Source organism: Hippocampus comes, unplaced genomic scaffold, assembly GCF_001891065.2.
Source record: "Hippocampus comes isolate QL1 unplaced genomic scaffold, H_comes_QL1_v1.1 scaffold94, whole genome shotgun sequence".
NCBI classification, from domain to species: Eukaryota; Metazoa; Chordata; class Actinopteri; order Syngnathiformes; family Syngnathidae; genus Hippocampus; species Hippocampus comes.
In genome coordinates, this window is record NW_017806059.1 from 3,118,308 (window position 1) to 3,130,675 (window position 12,368).

Genomic DNA, 12,368 nt, shown 5'->3' on the forward strand with positions numbered 1-12,368 from the left:
TATATATATATATATATATATATATATTCTGTTGCTAGTTTTTGACCAGTAAAAAAATTAAAATAAAAATAGATACACAAACGCTATTACTTTGTAATTGGATGGTTGAGGGCATGGAGGCAGAAGTTCCGTCTCTCAGCACAAAGGCTTTATGCTCGAAACAAGGAAAAAAATAGATTCGTTTTCAGGCTCACATATATACTATGGCAGCACAGAACCACACCGAAGTGAATGAGGTTGTGTTTGCTGTAATATCTTATTTCTCAAATCCGATCAATGTCATTGATGGACCACTCAAATTATGACTTACAGTCGATCAGTGATTTTGCATGAAACGCTAAACATTCCGGTTCATCAGATCGGTTTTAAAGCTAGTGGTAACCACTTGCACCACTGAGCGAAAAGAGTATTAAAGGAACTGTCCAGGGAGGATGGCTCATTTTTCATTCAAATACTCTATGTTAGGGGTGCCCAAACTTTTTTGACTGAAGATCTACTATTCGATCAACCAACCTCCCGTGATCGACCCGTTACCGCGCACACGCACAGACATACACGCGCATGCCATGATGAGGAACAGCCTGAGGTGGAGGCATGCGACGCACTTTGGCAGCCTGTTAACTATTGTAGCTCATGCGTACCGTTTGAAAATGCTTCCCTCGGCCCTCCGGGTTCCTATTCTTTGCCCGTGCCCTCGGTGAATTGTACACGAAACAAACTCTGAATGAGAATAATGACAACGATAAAAGATATAGCGCAACATCTCCGATCACAAGCTGCGATTGCAGACTGCTGAGCGCTAACAACTTCCGATGACGCAGGTCACGCGCCACCGCAGGTTCAAGATTTACCTGCTTTATTTTGTTTTAATTTTTTAATCCTTTTTGTGAAAATTAGCCTGATAGGATGATTAGGGTGCAGTGCACATTAACAGAAAAAATATATTACTAACATGCACAAAGACACACAAATGGTTGGTTGTTTTTTTCTCCTCTGCACCTCTCGCGATCAACTTGGGACCAGTCCTAGAGCTACCGGTCGATCGCGATCGACGTAATGGGCACCCCTGCTCTATGTATTTCTGATCAGTAATATCATATTGGTTTGTATTTCCAATTTGATGAATTTGTTTTGGAGAAATCTGTAAAAACTAACTACTCTCAAACCGCTTTCTGCTCAGCGATATAACCATACCCCCCTACATGTTCCCATGTCTTGGTGAGTGTCAGTGGAGAAATCAGACGCAATTTGTCCATTCAAAATCATTGTACATACATTGTCAACAATGTCAAAAAAACGTCAATCAATCGGCACCCTGATTTATTTGGACATCTCAAATTACGCTCACTTCAACCTCTGAAAATATTAGATTGATTAGCCTCTCCTTGGCTCGCTTATGAGAGAATGAGGAAATGAGTAGCTTACATGCAGTTTCTTTCATGCTGGATGTATTTTCTTTGATCCAGCCAGATTCCTCAAGATACAAACACTAAGGACTCCGAGAGGCTTTTCGTAAACTGATTTCTTCATAGGTAGTTGTGTTAAATTTCAATCTTTAAGGGTTTGCTTGACTTACCTTTTTATCTTTAGCTTATTGCATATTTGAAAATGACCCACCCGAAGCGGCCACACTTGATTGAGGATGGCCCCCTTGGCTGGAGGTCCAGTGCCCCGAATGTCCATTCATTAAATCCATCCATCCATCCATTTTCTGCACTGCATTTCTTCACTAGGGTCATGGGCGTGCTTGATATTTCAAAGTCGGACTTTGAAATTTTGCCAAGCCAATCCCCAGAGAGGTGTCGTGCAGCTGCCTATCCAATATTGATGCAAGCGGCCACTTCAGTGAGCGCATGTTGCACCGCGACATAAGGGATGTTCACATGGCAATTTTTACTCCGGTGCAGCACCGAGGCTGCCCCCGTAGACCGTTCACACGTACAAGGTTATACCGGTGTAGCCCCTGAAAACAGCTTAAACCGGAGCAAATTTAACCCTGCTCAGGAGGCGGTTTAAAATTTTACTCCAGAGTAAATGCTAGTTTGCGGGCCAGCACCGATGTAAAATTGGACATGTGAACACTACAGGGGTAGACTCGGTACGACGCGTGAGAAGAGTTGTTTACATACGGGTATTGAATGCGTTTCTTTTGTGCTCTGTTGGACTTCCGTCATCTTTCCTTTCTCTCTTCTCTCATCCTTTTACGGTGTCTGATAGACCATGAAGTTGATTTGTCCGGAGAAGTATAACCCATGGTTTTTCAATATGTCACAAACAAGGCGGGGAAAAGGAAGTACACTTTATGCATGCGCATGTTTTATTTCGTATTGCACGGCCGCAGAAACTGCCGTGTGAACGGAAGTGGGGCTGCGCTGGGGTTAACACGCTTCTCTTTAGTAAGCAGCTTTTTACGTGTGAACGGTCCACAAAATTTACATTGGTGTAAGATATATTGCAACAAAATACGTAGGTGCAGCACCGATGCAAATGTGTGCCGTGTGAACACCCCTATAGAGCTCCAATTTCTGGAGGGAGAAAAGCCAGTGTTCACCCCAGTAACTACGGCTGCATAACCGCGTTCACCTGACTGCTTTCCGTAACTTCGAGCTCCATGTCTGGCCGGTATCAAGACAATTTTGTCCAGTTCACCGCGGTAGCCGAACGCTGAGTGGCAAAGGTTCGCAAGTGTGTGCACCAGAAGCAAATGTTTTTTTTTTTTTTGCGTCAGGGTTCATTCAAGGTTGCAAATGATTGACGTCCGCTAACAATTGTAATGGTGTCAAACAGTGTTCTTGTCCAAAATATATTTTTGAATCTGTTCAAAATTTGATGGCAACAAGAAAGACAGTTTGCAACCAATAATCTTTTCAGGCACAGAGGTAACTAGAGTGGACAGCTTATCATGTTATCACGTCCGTCCGAGGGTGCATGTCAGGGTTCAAACAGTTTGGCAATGTCTGGTGAATGTCTTTGCAAATGATTGCCATTGTTTGCAACGCTGGTTAAAAAACAAAAAACAAAACAAAAACAACAGCAACAACAACAAAAAAAAAACATGCTACATGAGCACACACTTGTAAACCTTCACGAGTGAGATATGGACTGAACTGCTGACTTCGTAGATGCAGTGGTGTTAGCCAGTTAGCTATGGAAGCTGGCTGCCTGCCTACGGAGTTAAAAAAAAAAAAAAAAAAAAACTAAACATCACTAAATGTCTTAAAACTACGACTAATCATCACCAACGTTGGTATGCACATCCCTACTGTTTTCCACTTAAAAAATATAAATACTGATTTGCACAATATTTTCAGTTTTGTGCAGTTGATAATGTCTTTTCCTCGAAGAAGCTCAGATTAATTGTCCATAAAATCCAAAATGTGCTGTTTTTTTTTTTAATGTTTTCACAGGTTGAAGTACACACGAGGAGAGCTGTGCATCAGAATTTTTTTGATGATTGGTCACCGTTTTCAGACAATGGGTGACAATAAACCATGACAAAGCAGGCCAATAAACAATATTGCAATGCTTGCCTCCTTGCTTCAATGACATAGTCAGGCTGATATGTGAAAAAAGCAGTGCTCACCCATCAATAATAAATGTAATTAAGATGTGTTTAAGAAAAAAAAAACATTCAATCACAACTGAATTTTTCAGGTGGGTGAATTTTAGTGCTGTAAATGTTCAGCCCAACAAACGATCTCTTTTATAAAGGAAACAATGTCTCATGTAGAAATGTTTATCTATTTGACAGAATGAATTTTATGTGGCAATTTTTATCCATCCATCCATTTTCCGATCCGCTTTGTCCTCACGAGGGTCGTGGGCGTGCTGCAGCCTATCCCAGCCATCTTGGGCAGTAGGTGGGGCACACCCTGAACTGGTTGCCAGCCAATCACAGGGCATATATAGACAAACAACCTTTCACACACACAATCACATCGAGGGACTATTTGGAGTGATCAATTCGCCGACCGTGTATGTTGTTTTTTTGTTTTTGAACGTGGGACGAAAGCGGAGTACCCGGAGTAAAGGCTGGAGCTGGAATCAAACCCTGCACCTCTGCACTGTGAGGCAGATGTGCTAACCAGTCAGTCACCATGGCACCCAGCAGTTTTCATAGCTTAAAAAAAAAACAACTTTAGATTGAATCTTTTTTTTTTCTTGCTGTCCTGCCCATACCATGGTTGTCACAAGGCTTTTTTCAAGCATGGGAATAGCAAAAAGAAATCCCAAAATCCCAGGAGAACTGAACACCACACACATGCACCAAGGCACGGCACCAAGAGGAGCGGTTCTTTTCTCTTGCGGTGAAAAAGAGGGGCTGGACACAGCAATACATTGGGGCAGCCACACGCCCACACACTTACCCCCCCTTGGAAGGAATGTTTGTTTTGGACAGACATTCCTACAAGTTTCAGCTTTTTTGAAAAGCAAGGTAAAACAGAACTTCAATCCCTCTGCCTCTGATATATAAATATATTTTTTTAAATATGACACGGCTCTCCCAAGTTTATTCAATCACTTCGAACCTAAATATGTTCTGTTGTTGATGAATCATTTGTTTTGCAAATCAATTGTCTTCTGTTTTGTGCTCTTTTGTTTATGTCCAGATGGATGCCAGTAACACAAATCAGATGTACCGACAGGTACAATAATGTAACCTGAACCTTTGACAATAAACCACGCTGAGCCTTGCTTCCCTTGAAAAAACAGTAATCTCCATTTAGGAGTGACTTTTCAAAGAGGTCCAGTTGTAATCCAGCGTTTGAAGGAGTAGGAAACAGATTTTAGGACCCACATTTGACAAGTTCTCAGGGGAGGACATGCAAGAATTCCATTTGACCCTGAGGGATTATGTCGATAGGGTATTATGGGTTGATACAGGAAACAAACAAAAAAAAAAAAAAGGACAACCTTGCTGACTGTGAGAAAAAAAAAATAGAAAGTGTGAAGTGGTTCTATAGTTTTTTTTTTTTTTTTTTTTTTTTTTTTTTAGAGCTGGAGATTAGATAGATGTAGCAATGGGCAAACACACTATACCCTCGATAGAGCGACGATATGAAATGCACTCCTTGGTGGTGACATCAGCCGCAATGGCATTTCACCTGACTTCAATGCATCCCGTGTTATTGCAGCAGCGGACAAGGCTCAGTCCTTGCATCTATACTGCATTAGTCGTTGCCATGGTAAATGTCCTCCATGCCGGCGGTTCAAGAGAGGCGATATCCTCCTCGGCGGCTTCTGGCAGCACGGGAAACTGCGGGTCTCAGGGACAGAAGCTGTAAACCAGTAAAAATACAATTTGTAAATCCAAGTGACGTGCAAACACCAATAAAAATCAAACCTTGATGAGTTTTCTTTGCTTTTCCATCATCTGTCGAGAACACTTTGCAGATTGTTATGTCAAATATGTTTCATGTACCAGTGTTTATTCGTAGTCAGGGCCCGCGAAGGAGAGGCTTTACACTGTATTTCTATGACCATGGAATTGTGAGAACGCAGCAGGCCCACTAAACTGGACCAAATATCCCTCTTATAACTTCTTACACTGTCTTGTTCATGTCGACATGGAGTGATGAAGTTGAGGGGTTTAACGCCTTTAAAAGTCATTCATCTGACGGATTATGGTCAACAGATGCCCATTACAGTCAGTCACAGCTGCATTTTTAGGCCATTATCATCACTTCCACAGCACACACCCTACTGAGGACTTCTTTATTGTTGCCATTGCTATGACGTCATCTCATGTTGCACAAAACAGAATCCCATGGATTGAAGGGACGTTGGGCACTTTTTACGCAGGTCAAAAAGAAGTGGTTCGGTTTAGACAGTGATAAAGCGCAATAATGTACGGAATTAAAATTTCCTTCATTCGGTACATACAGTACATGAATTAACTGATACCTAAAATTGCATACTAAAAATCATTTAAATGTGATAATTTTACTTACATTACCCAGCGCCGACTTGCTCCCTAATGTAGTACAGTATCATACACACTCGGAGACGCTTCATTTGGGACCCCGTCTAAATTCCTGAAATCCAATAAAAACAGCGATGGTAATGTTTAGTTTTGATGTTAATCATTTAATGTTTATTGTATTTATTCAACAATGTTTTTTTTTAAATTCCAAAATCGAAAATTCAGCCATCACTCTGCTGTGTATATCATGTTTAAATTGTTATGGTTGTAGTTTGTTGTGTAGATTTGCATGTAATCGGCATAAATGTGACTCTGACATTAGAATCTTTTACTCATGAAGAAATGTATCCCTGCGAACACAGAGAAAGGCTGAACCATTGTTATGAAATTAATAATTAAGACATGGCAAGCCCGGTCAAATTCAAGCAATAAAACTGACGTAAAATACTGTGCATTTCATTTATCTCAAATCATCACTCTGCGGCATAAATCAACGTGCACTGCTGGCTATAGCTCACCTTCAGTTCATTCAATTTAGAATGGATTTTTTTCTCCAAATACTGAGACGGACACGGGGGCTTATATCCATGTTGCTTCAACTTAAGTCTCGTGAGTAAATCAAGTGCAAGTTTCTATTCACATATAGGATGGGCTGGACCGAGAAGGTATTGAGACCCTCCCTCTTCCCTGCTAAATCTGCTTCTGACACATCAAGCTTGTGGAGCCTTTGTACAAAATATATTTGGAATTGTCCTTTAAACTTGCTCCAAAGCAGCTTATAGGCAACAATATCGAATTGGCCCACAGACGACCCCTAGCATGACTGATCCCCATAGTGTGTGTGTGTGTGTGTGTGTGTGTGTGTGTGTGTGTGTGTGTGTGTGTGTGTGTGTGTGTGCGCGCGCGCGCGCGCGCGCGTGCTCGCGCTGTGGCTCATGAGAAAGGAGAATGCATGACAGAGAAAAAAAAGAATGTAAAATAGACTCAAGACAAGGAGTATTGTGGAGGCTAAACCCATTTAAAAAACACATGCGCATGCACGTGTGCATGCGCACACACACACACGCACACACACACACACACACACACACACACACACACACACATAGGCACGCACATGGGTGCGCGCGCGCACACACGCACACACACACGCACACACACACACGCTTACGCACCCGCGCGCACTTACGCGCGCACACACTTATGCGCGCGTGCACGGACGCTGACAAGAACACTTTTTTGTTTACATAGGCATTGGACATGAATAGCAGCCTAAAGCTTGGGCCTCAATGAGAGCTAACGGGGTTGAATGGGACTGATAGATTCAATGGTGAAGAGAGGAGCCCTCTTTTCAATGTTAAAAGGCCATTTAGGTTAATCCAATGTCTGTGGTCATTGACTATAAAATGGCACGCTGTCGTCCAAGCAAAATATTGCAGCACAAATAAGAGGATGACAGAAAACCTGGCTTGTTTATGTACTACAAAATAAGAGTAAACAACATGTGAATGTAACACAATTAAAGCACTTGCATACACATTCTACACAAAATACTTTGGTACCTAGACTACTTTAAATTGGCAATGTATATCCAGCATTTTTGTCCATGAAGACTAAAACTCCTAAGCCCCAAAAAATGACAAAGCTAAATTTGTAAGAAAAACCCAAGATGTCATGTGCAATATTAACCAGGTTGACATATAACCTCTTCTCTGCTAAAACTAGTTAAACAAGGGAAAAAGTGGGAGCAATTTCAGAACAAGGAGCAATGTAAGAAAATAATATAAAAGCAAGGCCTTTCAAGCAAAGTAAAATAAAGTTGATTCAGTTGACTTATGCTGACCCGTTAGGTCAGCTTATGTGCATACACCGACGTGTTATAAAGTCAAGAAATTGCCCTTACAAACACATGACAGTACATTTATTCTTATTTGAAATAACAACTATGCTGCATGATAATAAATCTAAAAGCTTTTGATTCATCTGTTGTGTTGTTAATTTAGTGCTCTTTAATCGTCTGATCAAAGGCTTGAGGATGTATTTTTCATCAGGAGTCTCATCAATACGAGACGCTTGCTTTTAAAATATCCATATAGATGTACTCGCATGACCCAATGGTGGAGGGATTTTTAAAAAATCAGTTTTGTATTTTGGCTCGTTTTTTTTTTTTTTTAAGAAATAAAAGCAAGCTTGCATTTTTAATAATATTCAAAAGTTGCCTGCATACTTTTCATAGATGATGTGCATTAAACAGAATTTTGGAGTTTCATTGAAAGTATGGCTCAAGCCCGCCGGGCTAATTATTTGTCGGACACTGATTATGATAATCAATTTAATTAATGACTATATACTATATTCAAACCTAATTTGTGGAATTTTTAAGTTATGAAACGATATATATATATGCACACACACACTAAGGCAATAAGCGTCGTAGATTTTGCTTGTAACTCACATGTTTCATCCACTAATAATCTTCCAAATAATTTTTTCTTTCCAGACAAAATTAAAAATTAAACACTATGCAGTGATTCTAAATGATTGTGGCGCTGTTTTTTCCCCCACTGTAATGGTTCTTTTATTGAACTGTGCAGTATATTTTCACCTGCACTGTAGCATGTGTTTGCAAATACACTGCTCCGCACTGCTCCGTCTTGACAGCTACGTCATTCAGACACGCAATTTAGCCCGTCTCGCTTGTGGTTTTACATTGCCTTGAGGATTAAAAATTAGAGCACTTTAAAAATGCTGACATGTGCACTGCCAACACTGAAAAACATTTTTTTATTTTACACAAATCTCTTAAAATGATAAGACAATGAATTCAGAGTCTTTAATTCCATAGTCAATCTGTAGTTTTATTTAGTTGTTGCTTGGAATTTCAAGATTCCTCTCACATTTTTATTTTTTAAAATGTAAAGGTGATTTTGCATTTCTTTCTCTGATTAAAAATGTTAATCCAATTTGGCTTCATAACGCGCGCACTATACACTCGCACCATTGAACATTAAATATGTAATATATGCTTAAAATATGGCGCTTGATTTTGCCCCCATTCATGCTTTAATAAATGGGATTATGCAACGGTTTGGCAGTAATGCAGTGAGAACATTAAAAAAAAAAATGCTGTATTGTATGAAAATTGGAAGAGACAGAGGTGACAGAAGCTTGTAAACAACGGTTCTGGTTGCCACTTTGACTGTGTGTCTCACACACTGCACTGTTAATCCACTTAAAAACACAACAGACAACAGGCCGACTGATGTGGGGGCTCCGAGCCTCGCGCAGCGTATTCCAACCATTTTTAAAAATGGAAAAAAAACCTCATGTTGCATTTTTCCTATAACTGTAAAATGATGACGTTCAGGAAATAAATGCTTAAAATTCGGAAATGCAGAGATTAAAGGAAAAAAAAAGGACCCAGCTGCGGTTTATATAATTTTTCACGGTGCCGTCTCCCTCGCGCTTTCTCTCTCCTCAACATTACCTTAACAAAAGCCACATACACACACACAGACACTCTAGCTGTGTGACAGACAGAGAGACAAAATGGCTGAATAGTGATGGAGGGGCGCCGTGTTCTCTTATATGTCGACTAATCAGGCGGCACTAACATGTGTCAACACTGCACTCACACACTCATCAGCGTAAGGACAATGTGACACAGACTAAGAGTAAAACCAACTCCTTATTTATCTCCAGACAATGACTCGACTTCAAGGTTCATTACCTGCCATAAAAATCAGTCACAAAATATCAGGAAAATGCATTCAAAGAAACAACACCATGTTCAGTTTTAGATTTTCATGCGCGCCGTATTTTCACGTGAACGGTGAGCGCTTTTGAAAAGACATCTCCACAGTGACGGAGAAAGGCTCGCCGTCGGCTTCCTTTTGAAGCTTGCCGCAGCGCCACTGATAGCCTCCATTCAGTGTCATCACCATTCTGCAAAAGTGGCCTGTATCAAACCCTGCTGCATTTGGGTTCAAAAAGAATGCATAAGCCTTAAATGTGCCATCGCAGTTGTGTGGATGTGGAACCAAAACAGGCCATTGGTTACATTACAAAAAAATAAATGCATTTAATAAGCTATTTAGTTGTATTGTATTTTTCAGTCGCTAGAGCACGAGCGAAACGGATTGACGTGGGGTGATCAGCAATATCCTTGAGAATAGAAATGCATGAAAAGCAAGGAAGAGAGATGCTGGGTGAGCAAGGCAGAGAAGTGACTATAGAATCGGTCGCTAATCCTATAAGAGTGAGCATGTGTGAGCGTGTGCAGGAAATGTCATGGAATACAAGCTGAAATGAAAGTCTTACTGCATCTGCATTACAGTTATTCCCACTAAAGTGAAAAATGTACTCGCTGAGGCCTGCCGCACGATATATGATCTTGGTGTGGCTCGACGCCTATACACATCAGCACTGTGAGATGCATGAGAAAATGTAGCAGTGTTTTTAGCATAAGGTTTCCGGGAAATTTGCATCAAGAAGATGATTGTTATTTGAGATGGGTCCGACTTGACGTTTTATTCAAAGCTATAATATTGACTTTCCATTCTTCCTACGAATAATTGAGAGTGTGACATTTTGGAGCCAGCCAAAAGAGTGAAAACTGTAAGAAATGCGACCTGTTTTTGCTACTGGCCTCCAAATACTGTATGTTGGTCATGATGGGCAAGAAAGAGGTCGGAACCCCCTGCCTTCTGTTCTATGACTTAGAATGTATGTGGCAACAAAAACAACAGCTGATTCTGCAGACAGGTGGACAGAAGCTCGCAATTGGCCACTGATGTGTTAACGCATCACTATGAACCAATCTGGACAGCTTCCATTTGCAAAGCGCAGCACGACTGTTGTAACCGACACCTCCTGTGACACATTCACGCTCATGTCAAGAGACAAAGATGAAGAAGGACCTAATGGCAAAAGCTGAAAAGATGTTGACAGAAAGAAATATTACCACAATGCTTCGCGCAAACAAAAATGACAAAGCAGCCTCTTCTGTCTCGCAAAGCCACCCGCTCAAATCATCTTTCTCCTCCTCCATCTTAGCGCTGGCAGGTCGACAGGGAGACAAAGAGCCGCTGCTGCAGTGTGAAAATATCCTGACGTAGCTTGCTTCTCCTTGGCTCAAGTGAGTGTGTGTGTGTGTGTGTGTGTGTGTGTGTGTGTGTGTGTGTGTGTGTGTGTGTGTGTGTGTGTGTGTGTGCGTGTGTGCGTGTGTGCGTGTGTGTCTGTTTCAGGGTTTTACAGCTCCTTGATGATACCCCCCTGTGTTTACAATAAACAGGTACAGTAGTTAACATTTTCACTGTTGTAAGTTGCTCTAAGTTCCTTTTTCTAAGTACGCATTCCCACTACTTCGATCCCTTCTTGCATGTTTTACATTTGTGAGCTCCAAAATGCCGATGTGGAGATACTAGCCAAAATAAGGTGACTTTGTAGCAAATCGGTTCTCGCTCCTCAACCCACTTCATGCAACCCGCCCCCACCCACTGCTCATCACCTACTCCTCTCCTGTTCTCTCCTCCTCTACTATTCCGACTCTACAACGCCATACGATACGAAAACAATTGTATACACGACAAGAGGTGGTGAGATTAGATCACGTATGGTCTCACAAATCACATGAAGGTCTAAAATGTGTGGCAAACACCATACACGGCTGAAAAATGATGCATTTTGCTTCCAAATGGTGCAGGAGATAGATCATCATTGCTCTCACTGCAATATATCGTAGCACATGCACTAGCTGGATCCATCAGAGACAAAATGGCTACTATGACTTGAGACATTTTTACACAGTGCTCATCGTGATTTATTTACCCTCCGCCTCCATCTGAGCACAATGATAGGATTGAGTAACTCAATCCATGCTCCAGGCAATGTCTTTAATGCTGACAGAAACACAAGAAAATGCAAATAAACTCGGTTTGTAACAACTAGCAATGTTGTGTATACTCTCACCTATTTGAGGATGTTTCTTCCGGGATGACCACAGTCTGTATGAGATTTTGAATTAATAAAAATATTTCAGATAATCCAGTCCCACCCCGTGAGGTAAGGGTTAAAACGAAAAAGCAAAATGTCTGAAAATAATCGACAAACTAGATATTTCAAAAATGGCATTTTCGTATGATTGATTGAAAAATGATCATGCTGAAAGTGAAGGAGGTGAAATAGGGAGACGTGCTAGCACATCCCTGGTCAACTTCAAACTTTGGGAACAGGAGCAACAGATGAAGTGGTGGTGTATTGTGGAGGGTATTAAAGTGAGGGACACCCCAAAATCTCTCCCGCTGTGTGTATGTGTTTGTTTGCGTGTGTGAGTGTGACAGCAGGGAGCAGCTCAGCGCAGGACGCGGCACGCAGCAAGGGGCCATTAGACATGGTGGAGTGACCCACTTAAAAGGCTAAAACACGCACGCACGCACACACACAC

At 41.3% G+C, this 12,368-nt stretch overlaps 1 long non-coding RNA gene across 1 annotated transcript; it reads right to left on the reverse strand.

Annotated features, from left to right (window-relative positions):
* Positions 1-4,378: 4,378 nt before the first annotated feature.
* On the reverse strand, positions 4,379-12,152 carry LOC109529651 (uncharacterized). The gene is made up of 3 exons (XR_002170870.1): positions 11,894-12,152; positions 5,952-6,035; positions 4,379-5,279 (listed from the first exon to the last, which is right to left on the reverse strand). It is a non-coding gene; the product is annotated as an uncharacterized LOC109529651 (long non-coding RNA).
* Between the last annotated feature and the right edge of the window lie 216 nt (positions 12,153-12,368).